The sequence below is a fragment of the Bison bison genome, unplaced genomic scaffold, assembly GCF_000754665.1.
Source record: "Bison bison bison isolate TAMUID 2011002044 unplaced genomic scaffold, Bison_UMD1.0 scf7180017864183, whole genome shotgun sequence".
Lineage (NCBI taxonomy): Eukaryota > Metazoa > Chordata > Mammalia > Artiodactyla > Bovidae > Bison > Bison bison.
In genome coordinates, this window is record NW_011494755.1 from 7,430,629 (window position 1) to 7,457,763 (window position 27,135).

At 41.9% G+C, this 27,135-nt stretch overlaps 1 protein-coding gene across 5 annotated transcripts in view; it reads right to left on the bottom strand.

The window, feature by feature from the left end:
- LPAR1 (lysophosphatidic acid receptor 1) overlaps window positions 1-27,135 on the bottom strand; it is a 164,635-nt gene that overhangs the window by 136,767 nt on the left and 733 nt on the right. The window contains exon 1 of one of the 5 annotated variants that reach the window (XM_010843564.1): window positions 26,930-27,013. The exons of 1 other annotated variant lie outside the window; for it this stretch is intronic. The gene's annotated coding sequence lies outside the window, so the exon portion shown is untranslated. Of the gene's footprint in view, window positions 1-1,395; window positions 2,713-26,540; window positions 26,817-26,929; window positions 27,014-27,135 lie in introns of those variants that run through there. 3 more of the 5 variants (XM_010843568.1, XM_010843567.1, XM_010843569.1) reach the window with 3 other exon arrangements.

Genomic DNA, 27,135 nt, shown 5'->3' on the forward strand with positions numbered 1-27,135 from the left:
TGTACAATATCCTTGAACTAGAAACCACAGATTTTAATCTCTAATTTATTCAGAAATAAAATACAAACCATAGGCAACATACTTTTATGTGACTTTAAATATATGTTATTAGCTAATGATAGGAAAACCTCACATTGGCTCATGAGTTCACACGAAATGCCACGACTCTCCCTCTTTTCATAAGCAGCTCTCTGAAGGCAGATCTCTAGGCAAAGAATAAGAATCTACAAAATATCGAGAAAAAACTCTTAATTTATTTCATCCAGCCTTCCTCTGATCTTTAAAAGAGTGACTCTGCAGTGCCTTCCAAATTCACAGCAGACCTTATGTATAAACATCAAATCATCAAAGACAGTTCAAGACAGCACTTCATGTCTCGAAACGTTACAAGCTAAAACTAAGAGCTTCTACACCTGCAAATAATAAACTTCAAAGACAACCCAAAACTAGCCTGGCATTTATCATTTGTGAGTCTAAGATGGTGTGGGGTGTGTGTGTGTGGTGTGTGTATAATCCATCGACCAGCTAGAGTTTACTTAGATTTATTTTAGCTTTGGATTCCTGAACAGTGTCCTAAAAATTTTTAAGTGTGTTGTTCATAAAATAAGTAGCATCTCACAACTGGAAGGAAACCGCTGAGCTTCATCTAGCTTCACCCCTTCCCCAGCGCTCTCATCTTATCTACATTCTCCAGTATCAGCTGGAACACTTCCAGGACAGGAAGCTCACTCCCTTCCAAGGCCAGCCATGAAGTCCTTGGGCAAATTGCTCACTAGAAATTCCCTTAAATGTGGTTCAAGTCACCTGGCTGAAAAGCCCATCAAGGGGACCCAGCTGCTCTTCTGTAATCAAACTGAATTTCACCTTTCCAACACTGGAAGGTGGATCAGGCAAATGAAGGCAGAGATCGAGTCACCCATTTATTCCTTTCCTTTCTCATAATTCTTCTCTCTCAGATCCTTGACCAGCTCCTTCCACTCTCCACTGAGATACATATATTCTTTAAAGGACAACGTCTAAACCACAGTAGAGTACCCTTGCTGTGTGCTTCTGGCCAACCCAGACATGGTGAAACCAACATCTCACTTGCTTTCACTTTAATTTTCACATATGACATGTTTAGAGAACACACTATCATGAAATAAAGTCTACAGTTGGAGTTAACAGCCATTTCAAGTGGGTCCAGCCCTGAAAAATGCTATTACTGTGAAGCTGAGAATTCTAAAATTTAAAGTCCTACAAGTCTCTCAGTTGAGTTCGTTAAAAATACAAAATCCTGAGTTCTTCCCAGATTGCCTTAATCGGAATCTCTGTGAGAGGGCCCAGGACTTAGCATGGCAAACATGCTCCCTGGTGATTCTGATGCAAAGTAAAAGGTGAGAACCAACACCCTACCTTCATGGTTGCCAAAATGGTTACCACTTCACCATACGCAAATCCATCCATTCTCTCTCATCCTCTCCTTCTCCTGTAGGTCCACAAAGGCAGGATCAAAATGACTAGTACGATGTGGGCTGGTTTCAATTGATGGTTAAAGTGGGATTAGAACCAAATCCTGATAATCCCTTCTTTCAGTTCCAGTCCAAACTTGTCCCTGAAGGGAGAACGGTATATGTGATGTAGTAGGAGGATGAGAGAAAGGCAGAGTGTGAGACAGGGCTGACTTCAGGGAAATAAATATCCTAAGGCACTTGATCATTAAAGGTGGGTGGTAAAAAGCTGAGAAACTATTCAATGTGGAGGACCTTGCTAGAAGAAGGAAGAAAAGGAAGGTAAGGAATGAGAAGAGAGAAAGAATTAAACCCCAGGCAACAGATGAGGGGGATTTCTGTGACTGTACAGGACACACCAGTTGGATTCAGCCCATAGCCTTGTGAAAGTTCTGGAGTTTCACTCTTGAGTTTCTGTATTGATACTAAGCTTGATGTGATTTAGAAAATGTTTTTCCCCAAATGAGCAAACTCGAAATCAAAGCTGTTGACATCTGCCTTTGCTGCAACAACTATGAGTCGTTTTTATATGCCAGGATGAGAATCAAATTTATCTTCTCCAGTATCCATGAGAAATTCTACCACTGAACATAAGATGTGCCCTCACAATTGTTTCCATTGTTTTGGGTCCTGGTTTTAAAAATGATACTTCATTCTCATTCCAAATACAGATGCAAACTGCAGACAAAACATCCTACCACAAAACTAAAGTGCCCAGGACCAACAAATCCACAATAAAGAGGTTAAACTCCAAACTCGAAATGGTAAATGTAATAACGATGACCTTTCCCATGCGGTAAGCAGTGAATCCAACTAACGTTACCTTAAAATAACTTCAGTAACTCCTCTCCTTCCTGTCATAATTCCTCATTACAGGCCCCAGAAGCCAGCTGTTTGGTGGGGACGTTTCTGACCAATGCACCACTTTCACCCTGCGTGAACCCTCTGACACACGCATGAACAGATTCCAAAGGCATGTAAAGAGGCCATCATCAAATATTTACAATTACAAGGGGATCAATAAAAATATGTGTTAAATGGCTACTTTCCAGATTGCTGCAGTCTGATTCCAAAACAACTAAAGGGAGGGAGAAAAAAATGATAGCAGTGGCTCAAAGAAAAAAAAGACATTCTGTTGAATCATAAAGCTGAAAGAGACCTTAAAGGCTATCCAGTAAATCCCTCCTACCCTCCATTCCCTCCTTCAAACAACTTAGCATGCAAGTCAATACCAAGGGTAGTTTCAACATGTCCCCACATCTGACCTCTCTGCTTAGTCCCTCATTATCCACAACTGGCCCCTGACACTCCAAAATTCCCTAACTGGAACTATACGTCCGTACAGCTGTGAGCACTCACATACACTCTGTCTGCCCTTGGATGTCAAAATATCCAGCTTCCTGCCCCCTCCATTTTCCCCTGTTTATCAGCCCATCCAGCCTCAGTTCCCAGAACATTCAGCCTAAATGTCACAGGCCACCCCGCCGCCAGCCTGCTACCTACCACATTCCCTTCTGCCTTTTAACACCTCAATTTGGATCAAACTCCAAACTTCCTGTTCTGCCCCCATTCACAGCTTCCAGAGGCCCCCCACAGAGAAAACGTATGGACAAGATGAAGAGGGCACTGCTCATCAGACACTTTCATCTCAGCAGAGCCCACAATAACAACCGCTATGGTGTCACTGTCCTTGGCTCTCTTGCATTTCCCCCAGTATCTCTTCTAAGCCCTTATCCTCTCAAATAAACTCCATAACTTTCATATTCTTCATGGAGAAATTAGTGGACATCAGGCAAGAAGGCTTTTAAATTCTGCTCTTCTCCCTTCCCACCCATTACTAGAGTGATCCTGGACATCTCTGATACATCTTCTCTGGCTCACACATCACACTCCCCAGACACTCCTCTCAAACTTGGGACGCACGTTAGAATCACCAGGTGGCTGCTTCAGCTTCTGTCCCTAAGACGGGGTCAACGCATCTCAAGTGGGACCCTACATGGGGTTTATTCTAAAAGACCCCCTCTTGGGCGATTCTTAAAATAAGACAAAGTTGGGTACCTCAATCCAAGATAACTTCATGTGCTCCCAGGTTTTAACTACCAAATCTGGAGCATTTTCTGAGCTGGGCTCTCACATCTCTAAACACATTCCAGAACCACCACGGCATATCCACAGGGATCTCAAATCCAACATGTGCTAACTATGACCCTCATCCTTCCTGTCAAGGGCTGAACTGTCCCCAGAGATTCATATGGTGAAGGCCTGACACTGAGTACCTCAAATTTGGATACAGGGTGTTTAATGAGGTAATCAAGTTAAAATGAGGTCTAATCCAATACAGCTGGTGTCCTTACAAGAAAAGGGTAGTTTCAACATTTCCCCAAAACTGACCTCTCTGCTTAGCCCCTCATTACCCAGAACTGGCCCCTGACACTTCAAAATCCCCTTTCTAACTGAAAGTATACACTCATACAGCTGTGAGCACTCACAAATCTGGACACAGACAAGCACACACAGGGAAAAGATCAAATGAAGATACAGGGAAGGGACCCATCTACAAGCCAAGAGACGCCGCAAAAGAAACCAATCCTGCCAACACTTTGACCTTGGGCTTCTAGCCTCCACAACTGTACGAAAATGTTCCATTATTTAAGTTACACTAATCTGTGGTATATTGAAAAGCAGAGACATTACTTTGCCAACAAAGGTCCAGCTAGTCAAGGCTATGGTTTTTCCAGTAGTCATGTATGGACGTGAGAGTTGGACTGTGAAGAAAGCTGAGCACCGAAGAATTGATGCTTTTGAACTGTGGTGTTGGAGAAGACTCCTGAGAGTCCCTTGGACTGCAAGGAGATCCAACCAGTCCATTCTAAAGGAGATCAGCCCTGGGATTTCTTTGGAAGGAATGATGCTAAAGCTGAAACTCCAGTACTTTGGCCACCTCATGCGAAGAGTTGACTCATTGGAAAAGACTCTGATGCTGGGAGGGATTGGAGGCAGGAAGAAAAGGGGACGACAGAGGATGAGATGGCTGGATGGCATCACCCATTCGATGGACGTGAGTTTGAGTGAACTCCTGGAGTTGGTGATGGACAGGGAGGCCTGGCATGCTGCGATTCATGGGGTCGCAAAGAGTCGGACACGACTGAGCGACTGAACTGAATTAAACTGAATCTGTGGTACTTTGTCCTGGCAGCCCTAGAAAATTCATACACTTCCCATACCCTCCCTACTCTCCTCCTTCTTCATCTTGGTCAATGGAATCACCATTCATTCACCATTACTACCCACCTCCCCCACTCCACCTACATATTTACTCATTCACTCAATGGTGTCAACTCTTCCTCCTAAACATCTTTCACATCTGCTTCCCTCCCTCTAAACCCACGATCACTGCCTTAATTGGGGCCCTAATTATCTCCTCTTAGCAGCAGCAGCAGCAGCAGCAACATATTCTAAGTCCCTTCCACCGACCACCACTTCCCTTGGTTGTGTGGGAATAATCTTCCCAGAACAGAAATCTAGCATGCCAATGCTCAATTTTAAATACTTCCGTAGTTTCCTATTGTTTCCAGTTCAACTCCTTGAGCACAGAATACTGAGTTCTCCAGCATTTCCCACTTCAGCAATACCATACTCTGTTCATGAAGCATCAGTTTCTACTGAAAGCTCACCTAACACATAATGCTGACCACACAAGTGTCTTTACACATGTACTTGGCTCTTCCTGGAACACCTTCCCTTGTCTGAATCCCATGCCCCCTTCATCCTTCCAGTGCCAGCCTCAGAACCACCTTTTCAGAAAACCTTTTATGATCCTCCTCCCCACCCAGAGTAATCACTACCTGTTTTACGCTGTCTCTGAAAGTTATACAAACTTCCCTTTATACTGTAACTGCAATTTGGCAGGTGTGACAAACACAAATATCTCTAGGGACCACCCAGGCATCATAAATAAAAGAAGTATCTAGTAAAAACATATCTTAACTTTGCATAATAAGAACCAATCATAATCCCTTCTTGGATATGTCACCTTTCAAAACCTTATACTGAACAAAGAAAATACATATGGAGCCAAATCCATGTAGCACACAGACTGCCAGTCTTGCAAACTCCAGCCAAAGGCATAAAATGTCAGGGCCTTCATCTCTCTTCCTTCTACTCCTTGAAGTGAGATTACCGAACATGCCTGTAGTTATTCCCATAGCCTGAGGTCATAGACTGATCCTTGTTTGTGCTATCCAGTGGGGCTGACTCGTAAAACACTCAGTCCCCACTTATCTGACTACAAGGAAAGGATGCAGAGTTGAGCTATATAATCTTGAACTCACTGTTACTCAATATTAGCAAAAATATTCCTTTCAAGGAATAACATTCACAGGCTTATCCTGAAAGGTATCTAGCCTATCATTCCACAAGGAATGTGAATAATCCTTGGATAGAGCCACATCAGCCAAGAGCTACTTGTCTAGCTTTGGCTCCCACAGAACTGCTTTTCTGAGACAAGCTTTGGCATGATGCCATTGACCTCTGTTGAGCAACGCTGTTGTGTTTTTTCCCCTTACTCCAACAGTTATATTCATTGTAAAGATTGTGTTTGGAGACATTGCTCATTATATTAACATACTAAATGTTTAAAGAACCATTAAAATCCTCTCTCCTCCCAGCACCATGAAGAGCTGTGCCCCTTTTAGCCCTTATCCTCACAGGCTCTCTGGATCATACAGCTGACTGTGTTTCCTCTTCGTGTCCCCTTCTAGCAAGGACAGTGAGCTGTGTGGTCTTTTCCAAATGTGTGAATAGGACCCTGAGGGGGCCACTCTGATTTGGTCTCTGCTGAAACTCACACTCTCACTTTCTCTTCCTGCATTTCTTTCCTGTGCTTACTAAATTTATTTTCAGTAGGGAAATATACAGGTAACTACTTTCCAGCAATGCATTCATCACACAGTATTTTTCATTCAGTTTGCAGCTCTACTGCTTTTGAGTTTTTTTAAAGACAAGGCCTCCATCTTACTCACCTTTGTATTTCTGGAGTCTAATAAATGATCAACAATTGAATGGAAAATTGAACTGAATTTCATGTGATTACTTCTAGTTATGGATGAAACGGTAAATTAACTATATCTTAAGGAAGTTCACTTAATTTCCCCCAAAGAGCAAAAGTCGTCCCTGGCCTCAAGACCAATGACATCTGGAGAAAAATAAAGTTTATGGAGACTGATACAAAGAGTACATACAGAACAAGCACAGGTATAAATCCTATTCAATTTTTAATTCTCTGCTATCCATTTTGTTTCATTTCCTAGTAGTTAACCATTTCTTTTGCAGAAGCATATTAACCTGGAATATTCCACAATCATTTGAGAGAGTAAATGCAGTTAAAACCAACATGTTTTATTGCACATTAAAATCTGTGCACTGGAAGGGTACAGGACTAAGGAAAGCTGGTTAATACAAAACTGTGGAGGAGTGAAGAGTATCACTGCAGCGGAGAGAAGCATATCCATCAATAAGTCTGATCAATTTCACTACCAAAGCTTCCTGTTGCTCTGATCATTTTCCAAGTTTCACAAACCTACATTTCGTTCAGGAAGATTTCTATTTTTCAAATTTTCTCAAATTCTGCTGAAAAGAGTATGAAGTATTACCATTGGTTTCTGGAAATTAATCATTTCTCACCACTAGTCAAAAAATCATCCCTATCTTTTGAAGCAGTAAATTCTAGAAATGGGGATCTATCCCAAACAAATCCTCTGAAACTCAGACAAAGCCTCACACACACAAAAGTGTTCACTGCAGTGAAGTAAAGCTACTAAACGGAAGTAAGGTCACCTCTAATTATGATATACTGTTAAGACAAAAAACAGGATACTCGATGCTACTTGGTAGGATTTCAACCAGTTAGCAAAATGTGCAGAGAAAATATTAGAAGGAAATGTCACATAAAGTTAACAATGGCTACCTCGGAGGGGACTACAACTACTTTTTTTCCTTCTTTTATATTTTTGTCTTGTACAATGAACACATACTAGGTGTGTAATTTAAAGAGTTTTTCTTAATAACCTTTCTAAACATACTTGGAAACCAAATGATATTTATTCTCAAATTAGTGATCTCATTCTTAGTCTCAGACAATTACACAGAAAGTTGTTAAGTGTAGTATTTTCTAAAATAGCAAAGAAATAAGAAATAAAATTAAATGTCCAAAAAAAGGACAATTGTTGAATGAATAGTTTAACAACATGGCCAGTAGAAACAAAAACATATTTGTTACCTCTAGGTAGAATTATATCACAAAATAGACCATAATGGGAATAGACTATAAAACTAACATGATTAAATGAAAAATATATTACATTAGGGAACTGCAAATATGAGTAGGTCTGTTTAAATATTGTCATGATGTGGTTTCAAAAATAAATTTTAAAACATTTTTAAGAATATTCTAAGCCACTTTTTTACATAGAAATAAATATTTTTAAATGAGTTGGACAGTTTTAAATACTTTAAATATGAAAAAAAAAAAAACCTTTAATGTGTTTACTGAAATGTTTTCTACCAACTGAGTTATTCCACCATCAAAATGGGATGAAAATGAAAAAAAGGAAGGTGTTTAGGTAGTTAAAAAATTCTGTGCATCCTCCCTGTATTAAGTAAGCCCAAACAGTCCACTAACCTCTGTTGTAACAGCTACTGGCCAGGATTAATACTTATTTTCCCTCAAACTAATGGAATGTTAAATTTGCTTTACAGGAAATCTCTTGCAGAAAGACACAAAACCTGGGCTGCTTTCTGCTCCTGGAGAAGGTATTCAATAAGGTCTCTAATCCCTGAATCAAACAAGAATTTGTCATCTGTGTCTCTCCACTGTGAGGTGGCCAAACGCTGGAGGACTGTGGGGATTGTGCTTCCCAAGGTCATCGTGATAAAGCCCTGATAGAGCATCCAGGTTCCCCTGAACAAGCAGAGATGGTCAACAGATGCTCAGATCTTTGAAAATAAAACTCCTCCAGTTCAGTTCAGTTCAGTTCAGTCGCTCAGTCGTGTCCGACTCTTTGCAACCCCATGAATCACAGCACGCCAGGCCTCCCCGTTCATCACCAACTCCCGGAGTTCACTCAGACTCACGTCCATCAAGTCAGTGATGCCATCCAGCCATCTCATCCTCAGTCGTCCCCTTTTCCTCCTGACCCCAATCCCTCCCAGCATCAGAGTCTTTTCCCATGAGTCAACTTCTGTCTACACAACTTCTCTCTTAAGGCTATCCAGGATGCCCTGCCTTAAAATGTTAGTACTCGGCGGTGCAGGAGAACACTCTATGCCGCTTCCTGCCTCTGTTGGCCTTGAACATAATTTAACCTCATGACTCCAACCCCTTCCGATTCAATCTATTTCTTAGTACCAGCCTTGAGCAACAGCCGTATCTATTACCTGCCTGGACCTATGCCCAATCTGATTCCAACCACGGTCTGTGAGACCTGCCCCTGCCTTGTCCCCAGTCAGGAATCTGAGGTACCGGCCAGGTTTCCACACAGTGTGAGCTAAAGGAGAAGATATTCAACAGCAAATAGAGGCAGATAAGCTGATGAATCAACATCAAAACACACTAAGTAAAATACCCAGTTACCTGGACTTCCTGAATAAATATTTATTACGAATAAGGAATTAAAGTGAAAGTGAAGTCGCTCAGTCGTGTCTGACTCTCTGTGACCCCACAGACTACAGCTTACCAGGCTCCTCCGTCCATGGGATTTTCCAGGCAAGAGTACTGGAGTGGGTTGCCACTGCCTTCTCCAGGGGATCTTCCCGACCCAGGGATTGAAGCCAGGTCTCCCACATTGTAAGCAGAGGCTTTTCCATCTGAGCCACTAGAGAAGTCCAATAAAGAATTAGGTAGTGTGGGCTTCCCTTCTGGCTCAGCTGGTAAAGAATCTGCCGGCAATGTGGGAGACCTGGGTTTGATCCCTGGGTTGGGAAGATCCCCTGGAGAAGGGAAAGGCTACCCACTGCATTATTCTGGCCTGGAGAATTCCATGGGGTCACAAAGGGTCAGACACTACTGAGCGACTTTCACTTTTCTTTTCACTTTCACAAAAAGAAAAAGCATGCACTTTTGTTTCCTCAAATACATTTTCCTCAGAAATAAGAACAAGTGAAATAAAGTACTTGTAAGTAAGACTGGAAGACTGAAAATTATTTTGAAATTACCAAAACTCATGTATTTTACTAACATTTTAATCAACTGATTTAGTATACTGGTAAGAAAGGCCAAGGACCTTTCATTCTCTTCCCCAGAAAACCCATTCTTTACCCAACAGTCCTTAAACGTGGAATAGTCATTAAAACGGAATTAATATTCCATGGGATTCCTTAGGTCTCTAAGTCTTTCTGAAACAAGATCATTACTGTTCCATGTTTTTATAAAATATAGATTATATAGAACAACATAGATATTGCTCATTTCCCCCAAAGCAAGCATCCATCGTGAAGCCTAAGATAGTGATTTTTTTCACCTTCACTGAATCTGAAAGGTTAATAAGCAATGTAATTTCAGCTAATTTAACTATGGTGTTAAAGTCTGAAGACTTTGTTCAGGAAAGTCCTCTTCTTTGCCTTCCATGTTTCCAGAAGTATCAGTGCTGGTGGCCAATGGCAAAGTATACCACCTGAGCCTCCCTTTACAATACCCATAAGGATGTAAATACCTGGAGTTCTTCCATGTTTCGCTTGAGCTTGTCAGACTATATTAGCTCAATGGCACAAAAACATCAATTCTCTAAAGATGAAACACAGCAAAGTTGAAAATAAAAAGCATGAAGTCACTGCATAATACAATAAGGAGAATGATTTGTGTGCACTGATTTCAAGTCTTCTATTTCAAGATAGGGCTTCCCTGACAGCGCAGTTGATAAAGAATCCACCTGCAAGGCAGGAGATGTGGGTCTGATCCCTGAGTTGCGAAGATCCCCTGGAGAAGGGAAAGGCTACCCATTCCAGTATTCTAGCTTGGAAAATTCCATAGACTGTATAGTCCATGGGGTCGCAAGGAGTCGGACACGACTGAGCATGAGTGGACAAGATATCTTATTCCAAGACAAGGACCTGGAGACCTGGAAAGGGTGGGTCCAGCCAAAAGCCCGATGGATAGCGGTGGGAAAACTGATACTTGAATCATGGTCACCTGCCATGCTCAGTTCTCAATCAGCCTGCTTAATTTATGGATTTGCAATATAAAACAGCTTCCTAGGTGGTGCTGTGGTAAAGAATCTGCCTGCCAGTGCAAGAGATGCAAAAAACACAGGTTCAATCCCTGGGCTGGGAAGATCCCCCCAGAGAAGGAAATGGCAACCCACTCCAGTATTCTTGCCTGGAGAAGCCCATGGACAGAGAGGTCTGGTGGGCTACAGTCCATAGGGTCGCAAAGAGGTGGACACCATTGAATGACTGAGTACACATGCATGCCATTTAAAATATTTTAAAACTCATCACCCAACTTTAAAAGGAGGGGGCAGGGGAAAGAATACTAAAACCCAATCATGGCAAAATAATAAAAAATAAAAATCCTAATGCAGCAATAATTTCAAACCATTATATAAAAATCACCAAGCTATGAAATGCTCATTCAATCATCAGATTGACACTTATTGAAACTTAACCAGTAGTCTACTTTCCTACAAATCATGCATAGTTACTAGATTGGTAACTACACTACAGGAGTTTTATTTTTTTTTTTTTTAATCCAACCAAAACTACTTCTCCATAGCAACACAGAGCTTTGTACAGTTTCTAGTGCAGAGCATAGCTTCAACAAATGCTATTACTGTTTCAGTTGAGTTCAGTTCAGTCGCTCAGTCGTGTCCGACTCTTTGCAACCCCATGAATCACAGCACGCCAGGCCTCCCTGTCCATCACCAACTCCCAAAGTTCACTCAAACTCACGTCCATTGAGTAGCTGATGCCATCCAGCTATCTCATCCTCTGTCGTCCCCTTTTCCTCCTGCCCCCAATCCCTTCCAGCATCAGAGTCTTTTCCAATGGGTCAACTCTTCGCATGAGGTGGCCAAAGCACTGGAGTTTCAGCTTTAGCATCATTCCTTCCAAAGAAATCCCAGGGCTGATCTCCTTTAGAATGGACTGGTTGGATCTCCTTGCAGTCCAAGGGACTCTCAAGAGTCTTCTCCAACACCACAGTTCAAAAGCATCAATTCTTCGGCGCTCAGCTTTGTTCACAGTCCAACTCTCACATCCATACATGACCACTGGAAAAACCATAGCCTTGACTAGACAGACCTTTGTTGGCAAAGTAATGTCTCTGCTTTTCAATATGCTATCTAGGTTGGTCATAACTTTTCTTCCAAGGAGTAAGCATCTTTTAATTTCATGGCTGCAGTCACCATCTGCAGTGATTTTGGAGCCCCCCAAAATAAAGTCTGACACTGTTTCCACTGTTTCCCCATCTATTTCCCATGAAGTGATGGGACCAGATGCCATGATCTTCGTTTTCTGAATGTTGAGCTTGAAGCCAACTTTTTCACTCTCCTCTTTCACTTTCATCAAGAGGCTTTATAGTAGCAATACACAAAATAGCTGTAACACAAACTGCTTCAACACACTTGCACCCATCTCCCTTCAAATATCTTTTCTATTCTTCTTTGGCTTTTATTGGGGGGAAAAAAGCCATAAACAGGAGGCCCACTAAGTATCACAAAAATGCCAACTCATCACACTAAAAGGCCTACCTTTCATCTGTCTGTCCTTCCTTCCAGTACTCTATTTTGCTTACATTACCCAATTCTTCCATGACTCTACGATCCCTCACACACCCCGCTTCGACCCTTCACTGAGTTAATCCCTTCTCATTCTGCAGATTTAATCAAATGTCACTTTCTTAGGAAAATTCTGAATCACCCTAACATCAGATGAGGTTCCCCATTTAATAATTTCTTTTGAAACTCCCTGTGCCTTTTCCCTTGTAACATTCATTGCATTTTGTCCATGATGGGTGCTCATTTGGTCAATGTCTTCCTTCTCACTGGACTGTTTCAAGCCTCCTATAATAATAGCCACTTTATTCCCCACTCTAGTCCAACTATTAGCATAAGAATTGGTACCATGTATATAATAAAGACTTATAGAACAATGAATAACCCTAATTACACACAGAATAGCAACAAACTCAATCAGTGTTTTTCAAACCACTGTTTACAAACAGATTAGTGTGTTCAAACCTTAGTTATGACTAACATTTCTTTTAAATGAAAATGAACAGAGTACAATACAAATAGAGGGGAAAACCAGTAGCATATGTAGTTATCTGCATGAAACTGTCATTTTCTTCATATATGTATGACCTTTTCTAACTATGGGGGCATGGTCCAAAAAGTTTGAAAGCCATTGAACTGGATGTCCCAACATGACTCCTCCCAACCTCCCACCAAAATGCTAAGGTACACAAAATGGCAAAACTGGCAAAATCAAGGCATTATTTCCACTAACCACACTCTGTGAAGGATATGAATCTGAAAGAACTCACACGGCACTTTTAGAAATTCAACAAGTCAGACACTCTGACGAATGCAGAAAAATCCTGAGTATAACCTAGGAATGCAGAAGATACAACTGGCCAGATAAAGATGAGGGCATTATCTCAACCACACGGGAGGTACCTTTCAAGCTAGCATAAGCAAGGGGACCCCAAGTGCAAATGAGGCTCAAAACTAACTAGAGACACATACAAAATATTGCTGTAGACTTTATTACAAAATAGAATGCAAAAATCTAAAGTCTATACTTGAAATTTAAGTTATACACTGAAATATATATACTGTATATATATATATATGTGTGTGTGTGCATATATATGCATGTATATACATATATATATTTATTTATATAAAATGGAAATTGAGACATGGCAAGAAGGCAAAAGAAATAAAGGCACAGTAAACTGTACAGAGGAGTGGGATCAGAAGTTATTTAGTTCTCCAGGAATCAGAGAAACAGATTTTATGAATGTATTTGAAAAACAAAGATAATCACTAGTAAGCTAAAAACCAGATTTGGCCATTTAAAAATACTCTGGATATATGAAACAAATGATACATAGAAAAAGACAGAAAGCATGTTAGATTGAACCATAGGAGGCTGCCATTTTTGTAGGTCAAAGCGGTAAAATAATTTCATATGGCTCAATATATCAATGATAATGTCAGGTAATCTGTTCAGCATGCCAGGCCCTTTTAAAGCATTAACTGCAGATTTGTGTGTGCATGTTGCTTCTTTACAAATAAAAAACCGCAGTCCTAGAGATATTATGTAATTTATCTGAGACAACGCAGCTAAATACTGGTGGGAAAAAGCAAACCAGTGCATTTTAAAGTACCTCTCAAAACAAAAAACTTAAAGAATTAAGATCAAACTTTTTGGTCTTAACAATGAATATTAAAGAAGTAAGTTTCCCTTTAAGAGGTATGTTAAAATTCAATTAAATGATGCTTACAAGCAAAATGATATGAAAAAAAATGACAGACACCAAAAGTTTAAAATCAGGATGAGTGAAGTCATTTTAGACAAAGAAAAAAAGAAAACACTGGCAATATTAATATCAGGAAAACAGTAGAATGTAGCTTCAAATGCAGAGGGTTATTTTATACTGATAAACATAATAAAGGCCTAACAGTAATCTTTATGTATTTAATACTATGTTAACACACAGAAATTTCTATTAAGAAACTGACAAAAGCCCATTCATAGAGAGAGGCTAAAGAACCATTATTAGTCTATGACAGCTCAAGTATAAAATCAGGACACAGAAGATGTGAATGATATTACTGAATTAATAAACATATCTGCACTTGTCACCTATAGAAACCATGGTCTTTTCCATCCTCAGAACAAAGAAATCCTTAATAGACAATAAGTAAAAACTGTACAGACCTCAATTACCATGAAAAATAAAACTAATAGTTGATGCAAAAGTTGACTTGTAAACAAAATAATAAAGCAATATTCAGCCAAGTCACACTTGGCTGAATGAGCCACTAGTAGCAATCCCAGTAAAGTGAGAATGTTTACTTTCCCTACACTCTTTTAAATTTTTAGTGAGTACATCAGCACAAAACATAGAAATAAAGCTAGTTTTATTATTTTAATTGCCACTTTCAGATTTTTATATGAATATTCCTATTCCTCCTCCCCCAGTAACTACAGATTCAAAATTTTAAAATACTGATTATTTCAAAATCATTGAAAATAAAGTTGTATACATCAAAAATGACAACAAAGTCAATCAATGCCTAACTTTTCATTTAAAACAAATGACCTAATTTCAACTCAAGAAGGGAAACAGGGACTTCCCTGGCAGCCCAGTGGTTAAAACTCCACAGTGCCAATGCAGGGGGCTCAGGTTCCAGCCCTGGTGGGGGAACTAAGATTCCACAAACCACGCAGCACGCAGCATGGCCAAAAAAAAAATTTTTTTTAACTGTTTTTAAAAATGAAAAAAAAAGTGAGAACCAGAATTCCGTCTATTTTCTTGACTCCCCCCACCCCCCGCATCAGATCAGTCCATTGTTTTTTTTAATCAATGTCTCCCTCCTCTTTTATCTTCACTTCCCAGTTTCACTAACCTAACTCACTAACCTAACTCAACTCATCTTTCAAGCCTCCATATAAATGCCAGTTTCTCAGAGAAATCCTCCTTACCCTTGCAGGCAAGGTCAGTTTCCACGTTAGATTCTTCCAGGACACTCTGCTTTCCTCCCTAATTCCAGTCACAGTTGCTGTTAGTTGTTCTCACTGGATTGTAAATCTCCTGCAGTCAAGACCGGGTCTTATTTACTGCAATATGCTCAGGAGGTGGCAAACATACTCATTTTTGTATTCAAAAAATTTCAGTTCAAACAAAATTTTAATTCAAAAAATTTGAGTTCTACATGCAAGGTATTATACTAAGAACAGGGAAGACAGCAGTAAATAAAATGGGATTTTTTTTTTCCAGTTTATCTTTTCCCTTATCTAAGAAGTCCAAAGAAAATGCATGCAATGGAGAAGAAAATATCAGGCAAGCTGTATAAATGGGAAGAGGCATACAATTTTAAATGTAGTGATAATTAGAAAAGGCTGCACTACGAAGGCGAAAGCAACCATAGGGATACCTGGAGATAGAGAGTACCAGGAAGAGGTGACAGGCAGTGGCAAAGGGCTATAAAACACAGTCTGCCCTATAGGTAAGTTCATGCTTGGAGCCTGTTTAAAGTAAGGACAGAACTCTGGGAACATCACCACAAGGCCTTAAACAAGTAAAGAAGCCAACAGAGACAGGAAATAATTAAATATGATACATATCCAGTATTGTAACTATCATGTGGTCGATGGAAATTTAAAATGAAAGATTTTAATAGGATATGTATTTAATATTCAGCATGATCAAATATTTTAAAAACTGCAAGAGTTACCTTGAAATGGAATAAGGAAGTTATCGCTGAGCAGTGAAACTATGGATGAGTCTCCTGGACTTTTCAAATACCAAAATAAGCATGTACTGCTTTTACAACTTTCAAACGGAAATGAGTATAATTTTAAAGAATCATAATGGCCTAGACAGCAAAAGGCTGATAACAGATTTCCCTTGCTCTATCTTACTACAAAAAGGCAGGCCAATATAATTCCCTGACATTTTGTTGTTCAGTCATTAAGTCGAGTCTCTTTGCGACCCCATGGACTGCAGCCTGCCAGGCTCCTCTGTCTATGGGATTTTCCAGGCAAGAATACTGGAGTGGATTGCCATTTCCTTCTCCAGGTCATTTTCCTGACCCAGGGGATCGAACCCACATCTCCTGCATTGGCAGTCTGATTCTTTACCACTGAGCCACCAGGGAAGGCATGCCAATATAATTTCTTGAAATGGAAATATTCAACGAATTCTTAATTTAAAATAGGCTTTTTTTTTTTTTTTTAACCAAGTAAAGAGCAAAGTTGTACTGTATCTTATTTTTAACCTTCATCAAGCAATTAAAGCTTAAATTTACTTGACCAAAGTTTATAAATCACCATGACAAACCTGTGGGGTTTCTCAAAGTCTGGTCTTAGGCTGAGAGGTTTTTGGCTTGTCTTTTATTGCAGTGATGACAGTAATATGCACAACACTTTTGTTATTTCAGCAAGAACCTGCAACTGTATTTGCAGCTCCTCTCAGGCCCCAAATCACCACCTACCTTCTGATTCTTTTCAGGATTTATTTTCCCTTGCTGGAATGGATTGTTTCAGAGGCTTTTATTCCTCTCAAAGGAACATCAAACTGAAATTCTATCTCCTTTGTATCATCCCAGAACCACCTCATCAAGAGAAACTCTAGTGGATGTTCAGTAAATGTCTGACAACTGACAAAGCTATCTTAAGCACGTTCTGGAAAGAAGAATTACCTGAAGAACCAAAATATGCCTTATTGCCCTTGTTAAGACACCTTGTATGTATATCAATGGGGGAGAATCCTTAAACAACATGTACATATATCAAATCTTCTCATTGTACACTTTAAATGTATTCGTTTTATCAACTATACCTCAAAAAAGCTAGGAGAAAAAATTTGCTTAATAATTTTAATTTTTAACTGTCTTTAAAAATTAAAAAAAAAAAGTGAGAACCAGAGTTCCATCTATTTTCTTGATTTTTACCTCCATCAGACCAATCCATTGTTTTCTTTAATAAATGTCTGCCTCCTCTTTTATCCTCACCTTTTAAAGACAAAGTATATATCACTCTTCAGGTTCCAAAACTTCTCTCCAGCTTACCACGTAAATTTCACTGGTATTTACTCTGATATATAACAATTACTCCTGAATACTGCCACGCTTTGGCTTCTCGGTTAGACTTCAAACTCAAATGTCCAGCTGAAAATCTCACTGCCTCACTGGAACAATCCTCACACTCTCATGTCCCTACTCTCTGCTAAGGGCTTTGATGTGCCTTTTATTGATCCCCTGTTAGTCCTTCAACATGGACCCAAAGTGGACCACCACGGGGCCACAAATCGCAACCTGTCACTCACTCACGTGTAGCTCCCAGACCTCCCTTACGACTCTTCTGTGTGGAATGACATTCTCAACCCACTTGCCAATGAGGCCAGAATACTGCTGCAAATCCTTCCTCTCCTCCAAGGCAGTTACTCTCTCTGTCCTCAAATATTCAGATGGCATTTCATTTAAACCTCGGTTTACAATATTTATCACTGTATGCCTGATCTCAGGCACCTTCATCCATGGCTCTCCCTGTTGAGGAGAGCAGGGAACCACACTTTCTTGGTGCTTGCTTTTCCTTTTTAAATTTGTTTTTAACACCGTAATGTCCTCAGCCAAGCAAAGCAACTGTTCACAGTAGCGCACAAAGTCTTTTAGCTCATGAAACTGAACTGACAAGGTCCCAGATAAAGGGAGGAGATCACAGATCCCACTGAATCTGGAAACCCAAGTCATCCTGCCCTAGCTTTTGAACTTTCTGGTCCCTATGTCTACTCAGAAAGTAAAGCAAGCAGTTCTCTGTGGAATTACAATAAACACTGAGTACAGAATGAGTTTCTCCTTTTCTCCACATGACAATAATCCCTCTCCCAACAAATCACAGTCCAACATGGCAAAGCAGTCCCTTAACAAAAGGCAATCCTGTTTCAACTGTGCTGCCCCCTCCGTAGGACTCTTCATCCTTATCATCTGCAGATTGCCGGCTTCCAGGGGGCCCCTGTTTAATGCTTCCACAATGAAACCTGCCTATAATAAGTAACTCCCCCTATCTGCTCTGCTCCGGAAGCGGTTGATAGTGCAAAGCATGGCAGCTGGGCAAGGCCTAACAAAAGGTTCAAGGATGCCAAACACGTGCTCCTAAATGCCCCTCCTCCCCTGCCTGAGACCTGATGAAACACAGTCCTGGTGGAAATAAAAGTCCAGGCAATATCTGCTGCCCTGGTTGTCATGCAGCTGAAAATCATTTTGTTGGTTACATTCATAACCTTCCTATTTCTGAGACAAGAATTATTCTTTTCTAATTGGAGTACAGTTGCTTTACACTGCTCTGTCAGTGTCTGCGGTACAGCGAAGTGAATCAGACATACATACACACATATTCCCTTTTTTTAATTTCCTTCCCATTTATGTCACCACAGAGCACTGAGTAAAGTTCCCTGTGCCATACAGTAGATTCTCAGATAAACAGTTATCTCTTTTATACATAGCATCTACAGTGTATATATTTTCATCCCAATATCCCAATTCATCCTCCCCACCCCCGCTTTCCCCCTTGGTATCCATGTTTGTTCTCTACAGCTATGTCTCTATTTCTGCTTTGCAAATAAGACCACCTATACCATTTTTCTAAGATTTTACATAAATGCATTATATGTGATATTTGCTTTTCTCTTTCTGACTTACTTCACTCTGTATGACCAGTCTCTGGGTCCATCCATGTCTCTGTGAATGACACAGTTTCATTCCTTTTCATGGCTGAGTAATATCCCATTGTATATATGTACATCGTCTTTACCCATTCCTCTGTTGATAGGCATTTACGCTGCTTCCATGTCCTGGCTATTGTAAATAGTGTGGCAATGAACACTGGGGTGCATGTATCTTTTTGAATTACAGTTTTCTCTGGGTATATGCCCAGAAGTGGGATTGCTTGGTCATACAATATCTCAATTTTTAGTTTTTTAAGGAACCCCCATACTATTCTCCATAGTGGCTGTATCAATTTACATTCCCACCAACAGTGTAGGAGGGTTCCCTTTTCTCCACAATCTCTCCAGCATTTATTGTTTGTAGATTTTTTGATGATGGCCATTCTGACAGGTGTGAGATGATACCTCATTGTAGTTTTGATTTGCATTTCTCTGGTAATCAGTGATGTTCAATATCTTTTCATGTCTTTGTTGGCCATTTGTATGTCTTCTTTGGAGAAATGTTCTATTAAGGTTTTCTGTTGGGGACAAGGATTCTTAATAGAGTCATAGCACACTGTTCTGACTCAGGAAGAGCCATGCAGGTTCCTGGGACCTCAAATGTCTGGCCTGTGATGGCAGCCTCATCCACAGCCTCTCTGAAGCCAACAGGGGCAGGAGGGAGCATGTGCCCACACAGACACACACCCCACATGCATCAATATACTGGATTGGCCCAAAAGTTCATTCGGGTTTTTCCATATGCTCTTAGGAAAAACTCAAATGAACTTTTTGGGCCAAATCCAACAAATAAACACAAACATTTTTGGAGGTTTGTATAAGCAAAAGAAAGGTATGAAAGGCTGTGTAACAAGCTGATGACAGAGGGGTTGGTTACATCAGAAGAGAAAGCTTGAAAGAGCAAAGGGACATTACTCCATTTATGTTAGACACATCCATAGTTTTCGAATTATTACAAAATCCGTATCTTTCTATAAATGAATGCAGCATCTTATTCTGGTGAGAACACTTTCTACTGTGTTCAGAGCCCTGAGAGACTTAAACAGGACAAGTAAAATGCAGTAACGAAGCAGAGTCACTGTGATGGCATAACCTCAAAATAGGTCTGACTTCCTACCAAGGCTAGATATGGATTATTCTAGGAAGCAAGTCATCAACTGACTAAAGAACCTCAAATACAAACTGGGTCGATATTAAGAATATCCAAATGAGAAGGAAGCAAGCCAGGGCTACAGATAAGACACAAAGTCATGCCTGTCTCTAGACTTGGCAACTGGTAAACCCAGGTAAAAACATTTCAAGTTTAAAAAATGAAAATGAGAATACTGGGATCCATCTCGTTCTCTTCTTCTCAAGAAAAGCAAACTGATCTGAAAACACTGGGCCTAGTTTGAAGAAAACATTCCTAAAGTTGAAAAACAATTCAACAAACATGCTCCTTATCTGAAGCTGTTTCAGAAGAACCTCAGTCGCTAACGTAACATGATAGAATGCAAGCTCCCTGAGGAAAGGGACTTTGTATGTCTAGTTTCCCACCATTCGGTCCCCAGTACATGGTACCTACTGCATCGGGAGTAAACGAGCAAATTCAAGATCAAGGAAAAAGTAAACTAATCTAGAATTAGTAACCAGATAGTATCAGCGCCCATTCTTAGTTTACAGGGGCTTCCCTGGTGCCTCAGTGGTAAAGAATCTGCCTGCAATGCAGGAGACGTGGGTTCGATCCCTGGGTCTGGAAGAGCCCCTGGAAAAAGAAATGGCAACCCACTCCAGTATTCTTGCCTGGAGAATCCCATGGACAGAGGAGCCTGGTGGGCTGCAGTCCATGGAGTCACAAAAGAGTCAGACACGACTTAGCGACTAAACAACAGCAACATTCTTTTTTTACAGATATAAAAAGAAAGCAACTTTGACCCATTCAGCAATAACAACACTAGAAATAAAAAGCCTCTTGAGTCCCTCTGTCTTCATCTCTTGTTTCTCTTCTGGGTCTCTTGGTTCATCTCTGAGGTTCCTCCCAGATCCTCATCTCCTAGGAGCCTCATCCCCTCCCCCACACCCGAGGAGCAAGGGCCCCTGCTTGGTGCCCCCATAGTACCCTGAGCTTATCTCCCTCATCACACTTATCACTCTGAACTGCAATCATCATGTTACTATGTCTGTAAGCTCAGCTTCTTCTGGAGGGTAGGAACCCTGCTTATTCACCCCCATTCCCTGCCTGTATCTAGTACCTAGCACAATGCTTGCCTTATAGCAGGGTTATAGTTCAGTGCTGCTAGGAGTAGAATAGAACTCGTTTCCTCTGACCCCAGATCATTTCTCCTTCCAAAGATCCAAGAATATCTGTTAGGGCTGAGTTTCAGAATGAAGGCAGCTTGGGTATTGGTCACGAAGAACCACTGAAAGCATGGTCGAGTACAGAGGACTTACATAAAGTCAAATCCAGTCTATTGTCTGAAATTTAAGAAAATGGAAAAAGGAAAGCTTGCTAAGAAGGAATGGTTCACAGTAGCCCTCTCTGTATAATGAATCCTAAACCTTAAGAAGCAAAGGCACACACACGGCCATAATGAACAAGATTTCCCCTAACAACAGTTTCAACCTTGGAAATCCTACCCCAGAGAGATCCATAACCAGGTTTTATTAGTCCAGCTTTCTCTCTTTTAGAGAAAGAGGCGGTTTTGAAATCATTTTCCTTTGTCTCCATATTAAATAAAGCAAACAACCTGATTTACCTCATTCAGGCTTACACATGTTTGTTTTAGCACTGGACTAAATTTGAGAGTCTGCCCTGTTATTACATCACTTTTTAAAAATAGTACCACAGAAATAAAATTATAACGTAAATCCATGTAGTAGTAAAACACTCCTCTTATTTCTGGAAGAAATTTGAATGTTACATGAACTTCAAAGTTAAAGTTTCTATAGTGCTGATAAGATAACAGGAGCCAACATCCAAGTACTGAGATAATTTTCTTTGCCCCACCCCACCCCCAAGTCAATAACGGCATTACTTGTAAATCACACTAACCTGCTGGGGGGGAAAAAAGGCCAAGAAATTTAAATAAAATCACCATCAGCAGCACTTCCCTTCTCCCTCCCCCGCCAAAACAAAAAACTTTAGATTCCTTCAATTTATCACCTTAATTAAGTTAATTGATTAAACTTACAAACCCAAGTTCCCTTGTGGAAGATAAAACACACAGTTGGGAGGATCATTCATTCAAACTGTATTCAGAAGATGGTACAAAGCAATTGGCCAAATCTTTCATCATCTTTCTCCTTATTGGCCCAGCACCTCCAGATTTGAAGGCAATTAGAAGAATAACGGAGAAGGCAATGGCACCCCACTCTAGTACTCTGGCCTGGAAAATTCCATGGAAAGAGGAGCCTGATGGGCTGCAATCCATGGGGTCGCTAAGAGTAGGACACGACTGAGTGACTTCACTTTTCACTTTTCACTTTCACGCATTGGAGAAGGAAATGGCAACCCACTCCAGTGTCCTTGCCTGGAGAATCCCAGGGACGGGGGTGCCTGGTGGGCTGCCGTCTCTGGGGTCGCACAGAGTCGGACATGACTGAAGCGACTTAGCAGCAGCAGCAACAGCAGAATAACTCCAGTCAGTTCCACCTTGGACATGCAGCTGAAAGGCTACCCACTCCCACCTTTGACAGGAGGTACTGGGACATGAAAGGAAACCTCCAGAGTTGCTGGAAGTGAAGTGAAGTGAAGTTGCTCAGTCGTGTCCGACTCTTTGCGACCCGATGGACTGTAGCCTCCTCCATCCATGGGATTTTCCAGGCAAGAGTACTGGAGTGGGTTGCCATTTCCTTCTCCAGAGGATCTTCCTAACCCAGGGATTGAACCTGGGTCTCCAGCATTGTAGGCAGACGCTTTATCATCTGAGCCACCTTGCTGGAAGTCTCTCCCAAAAGAAGCCCACAGAGATTCTTCCTGTCTAGAGATAATGAGCTACACACCTCAGCTCTAGAGATTTAGTGGGAAAAAACAAACCAAAAAAAAAAAAAAAGCAGGTGACCAGAAAGAATGTTCTTAAGTATTCATCTACAGAACTAGTCAAGGCTTTCCTTGTAGCTCAGCTGGTTAAGAATCCGCCTGCAATGTGGAAGACCTGGGTTTGATCTCTGGGTTGGGAAGATCCCCTGGGGAAGGGAAAGGCTACCCACTCCAGTATTCTGGCCTGGAGAACCCATGGACTATACAGGGATCCCAAAGAGTCGGACATGACTGAGCGACTTTCACTTTCACAGAACCGGTCAAGCTCCTTCCACTGGAGGTTAAACTTAATAAAGGCTCTGGGGGGCCTGTGTCAATCCTCAAGGTAACAGCAACAGTGTTTTTCTCCTCTTTCCTTAACCCTGACCTTTTACAAAGGTGTCAACACCATTTTTAAACTAGTAATAATTCTCTTCTGTGCTACAAATATTCAATTACCGTGGTTAAACACTATGTATAACATAAACAGGGTTGAGAATGTCAGTTGCCATTAGTCATGTTTAAATTAGTATTAACTAGCAGGCCCCTCCCTAAACAAAAACAAAAGGAAACAAAAGGCTTTCTTGGTCAGCTCTGCAATTTTAAACCACATGCTTCAAGGGCCTCACAAGGTCCAGGTGTAACACAAAAACATCATTAATTTTCACTATATTAAATCTCTCAAAAGAGCACTGTCAATTTGGGGGCAATCTGTAACCTTTATATAATCTGCATAAGCTGGCAGCAGTGCCCTAACATTCACTCGCCCTTGAGTTTTACAAAGGAATGTAATGGAATCGGGGCCCAGGCACCTCTCAATCATTTCAGCCCTCTCTACGCCCAGGATTTGTGATTAGTGTCTTCCTGCATCATAGGGTTAAATCACACATGCCCCTCCACATCCCTAGGTAGCACAATTCCTTAAAATAATATCCAAGGTCCCCCACAATTTATCACCTTGTACCTCTCCAGCCTCATTACTCCAGATTCCAACAACAAGTTCATGCCCCACTATTCATCTTTTAAGAGACACATTATTTTCATCTTCACGCTCCTCTGTGAAGTCCTTCCCAGAGCCAGAATTCAGTTTTCCCTTCCCTGGCATGCCAAGGTTCTTAGACTCTACAGCTGCCACCTAGTTATGCAACCCAGTTGCTATATACTGGAAGTTGGCTGTATTTTTTCCCTCTGTACTGCAGCTCTTTCTAGAGCCTTTTTCTCATCCTTGTCTCTGCCACTGTCAAAGGAATTCAGTAACTACTTATTCAATTAAAATATCCTCCTTTTCTCCCAACTCTCCAAGGCATCCATAATAGCTCTCCATGACACAGTTAAATAACACGCTATGGATTGGGAAGGTAACGTGATACGTAAAAATTAGAAACCAAACAAGATGCTGAGTTAGCAAGGCCAGAGCAAGCTTTCAGACTTTAAACCAAGTTTTACGGTATCACAATTCACTTAAAATAGATCATGTCCCTCAAACGTGTATCCATACGGGTACCAAAAACAAAGAAAACAGGCCACACATCAAGCACAGATATAAAATCGTGACCTCAAACAAAATTTAGGTCTTTATTTGCTGGACACTTAAAGCTTCCCAGTGAAAAATGATACCATATACTCCACACAGTTTGCAGCTTCCCTGACTGAGCATCTGAAATAAGATTCTTGGGCCTAAAAATCATGAACTTCAGACTGACCACCATTATGTATCAAAAAGGCTTACCAAGTAAGAGTTTTACTTTCTTTGAATTTTTCAGTAGGTCTTAACAGAACAGATTCAGTACAAATTTGCAAAGTTTATGGTAAAGTCTTTTTTTCTTAAACTACTTTTCAGAAAAGGTTAGCTTCAAATAAAAATAGATGTTTTAAACTGCAGGTGTTGAAAAGGGTGGCCACTTACATTCCCATGTCTGATATCTTTCCCCATCACTTGCAGGGATTCTGAGATCCACTGAGTGCCCACAGCCGAGTGCTACTGCTCATCTCCAGACAATGATGCAAATGGGAAATTGGTCAGGTCAGACTGGGAACTCCAGGTCAATTTTATGGTTAAGTAGGCTCACCCACTTTAAATAAAATGGGTAATGGAAGACTGACTGGAGTGGGAAGGGAGCAGGTATTACTGATGTCCTTGTGGATGAGAAAAACAAAAAACAGAGGAAAAATCAACTCCTAGCTGTTTTTTCCCGTCCTCCTGGCATCTCCCACTGCTGGTTTTCTTACACCTTCTCAGCCTGCTTGCCCTCCCCCGTACCTCCCAGACTAACGGTTTATACTTCTCTTTACTCACTTCCTACTGTTCTAAGATGGGATAACCACCCTCCAGTCTCTAGTTATCGCAAGGAGCTGGAAGGAACAGCAAAGATGATCAAACGCTTCCATTTTCCAGATGAGGACACAGGCAGGGAGAAGGACTAGTTTACCCAACTGGCTAAGGTCGCACCGCTAGGGGGCGTGGTGTGCCTGTGGCTTATTGTGATAACCCAGTCCTCCTGCTGGTCCTTCAGCCTGATCTTCCTGCCACACACTACCTCTTTCTCTGGCTACTTGGCTTCTTTATCCTCAAATTAAACCGTATCAAGAAAAACGCAGTCTTAATAATGGTGATCGTTATTCACAATTTTGCATTTGGGACAAATATTCTCCAGTCTCCCTGAATTGGAGAATCAAGCGCAGAAACAACCGGATAACATGTGTGTTAACACAATTTAGTTCCGTCCAAATAAGCATAACTCCAGTACACACCCTTTTTCCTTGGGGCTCTACTACTCTTTATCTGTCAAGGAAATCGTTTCTTAGGAGAGGGAACTTTGCAGGTTTTCCAGTGCAGTCTCTCTATAACCGGAATTGAAAGCTTTGAATCATAGACCTCCTGCTTCACGGTTATACGTAGGCTGGGCAAATGACACTTAAGCAAATAGGTGAAAAACTCGGACTGTTAAAGCCTGAAGGAATAGAGGATTTTGCTCTCCTAACTACAGTTACCTGTTTCAAGATTCATGTTTGTAAATATGTGTTTATTCCAATAGAAAACAATGCGTTCACAGTGAAACTTTAACAAGCCAGCGCTCACTGGAAACCCACGTTTACAAAAACTCCATAGATTTCAACAAAAAGGAAAAGAAAGAGAAGTAGCAGCAGAGAGCAGGAATCTCAGGCCCCAGACTGAAGGCAGCAACAAGTCCTGGATACCGTCATTCTTACACATCGAAGTCCAAATGGCAGCAAAGAAAAAATGGTTAAGTCCATTCACGACAAACTCGTCCTACACACACACACACACACACACACACACAAGGAGCCCGTCGATTTCAAAACCACCAACTCAAAGCCAGGTCCCTCCCTTGCTTTAGACTTCCCAGTTACTTGATAAACGTGTTTATTAGGCGGGTGAGCAGAAACTTAAGCTTAAAGTCCTCAGCCGGGAGAGACTGCTGAGTAGGGGTGAGAAGCAAGTGGTGCGGGAACCCGGCGCTGCGGGGCGCGAGGACCCCCGGCGGCCCAAGTCCACCCGGACACGGCTTGGGGAGGCCGTCGAGCCCCCCCCGCCTGCCTTCTTGTGCCCCCACCCAGTCCCAGGTAAGCGGGGACCACCTACGTGTCACTTGGGCGGGTCCCGATCGCAGGCACAGAGCACAGCGTGGGCCCCGGAGCGCGCTGGGGACCGGAGGGCGGGGGCCCCGGGCGGCTGCCGCAACAGCTCTCCCGGGGCTCGGTCAATTGGTTGGGGAGGCCGTCAGCGCCTCGCTCCTACAGGCTGGCCCGCGGGCATAGACAACCACCCACACCCGGCACAGGCGCACGCGTATACACACACACACACACACACACACACGCACGCACGCACGCACGCACCCACAGCCACAAAGCGCGTCTGCCGCCGGGAAGCGTGATCCCGGGGCGCCCTTTGGCCGCAGAAGGGACCCGGCGGCCGCAGGCTCGGCGCTCAGAGGGTACCGTCTTCCCGCGCCGCGCCCGCGCCTTTACCTGCGCCCGCAGCCGCCTCGCGTCCGGCTCCCGCCGCCCCCAGGCTGGCCTCAGGCTGCGCGGTCAATCCCCGCAGCCCCCGCCCCGCGGCCCGCCGAGCCCGGCCCTCCGCCCGCCCCTCGGCCGTCGCCCGGAGCGGGGCCGCCCCCTGCGCCCACCCCGCCGGGGTCCCGAGCGCGGCCGGGAGGCCGGGAAGGGCTCAGCAG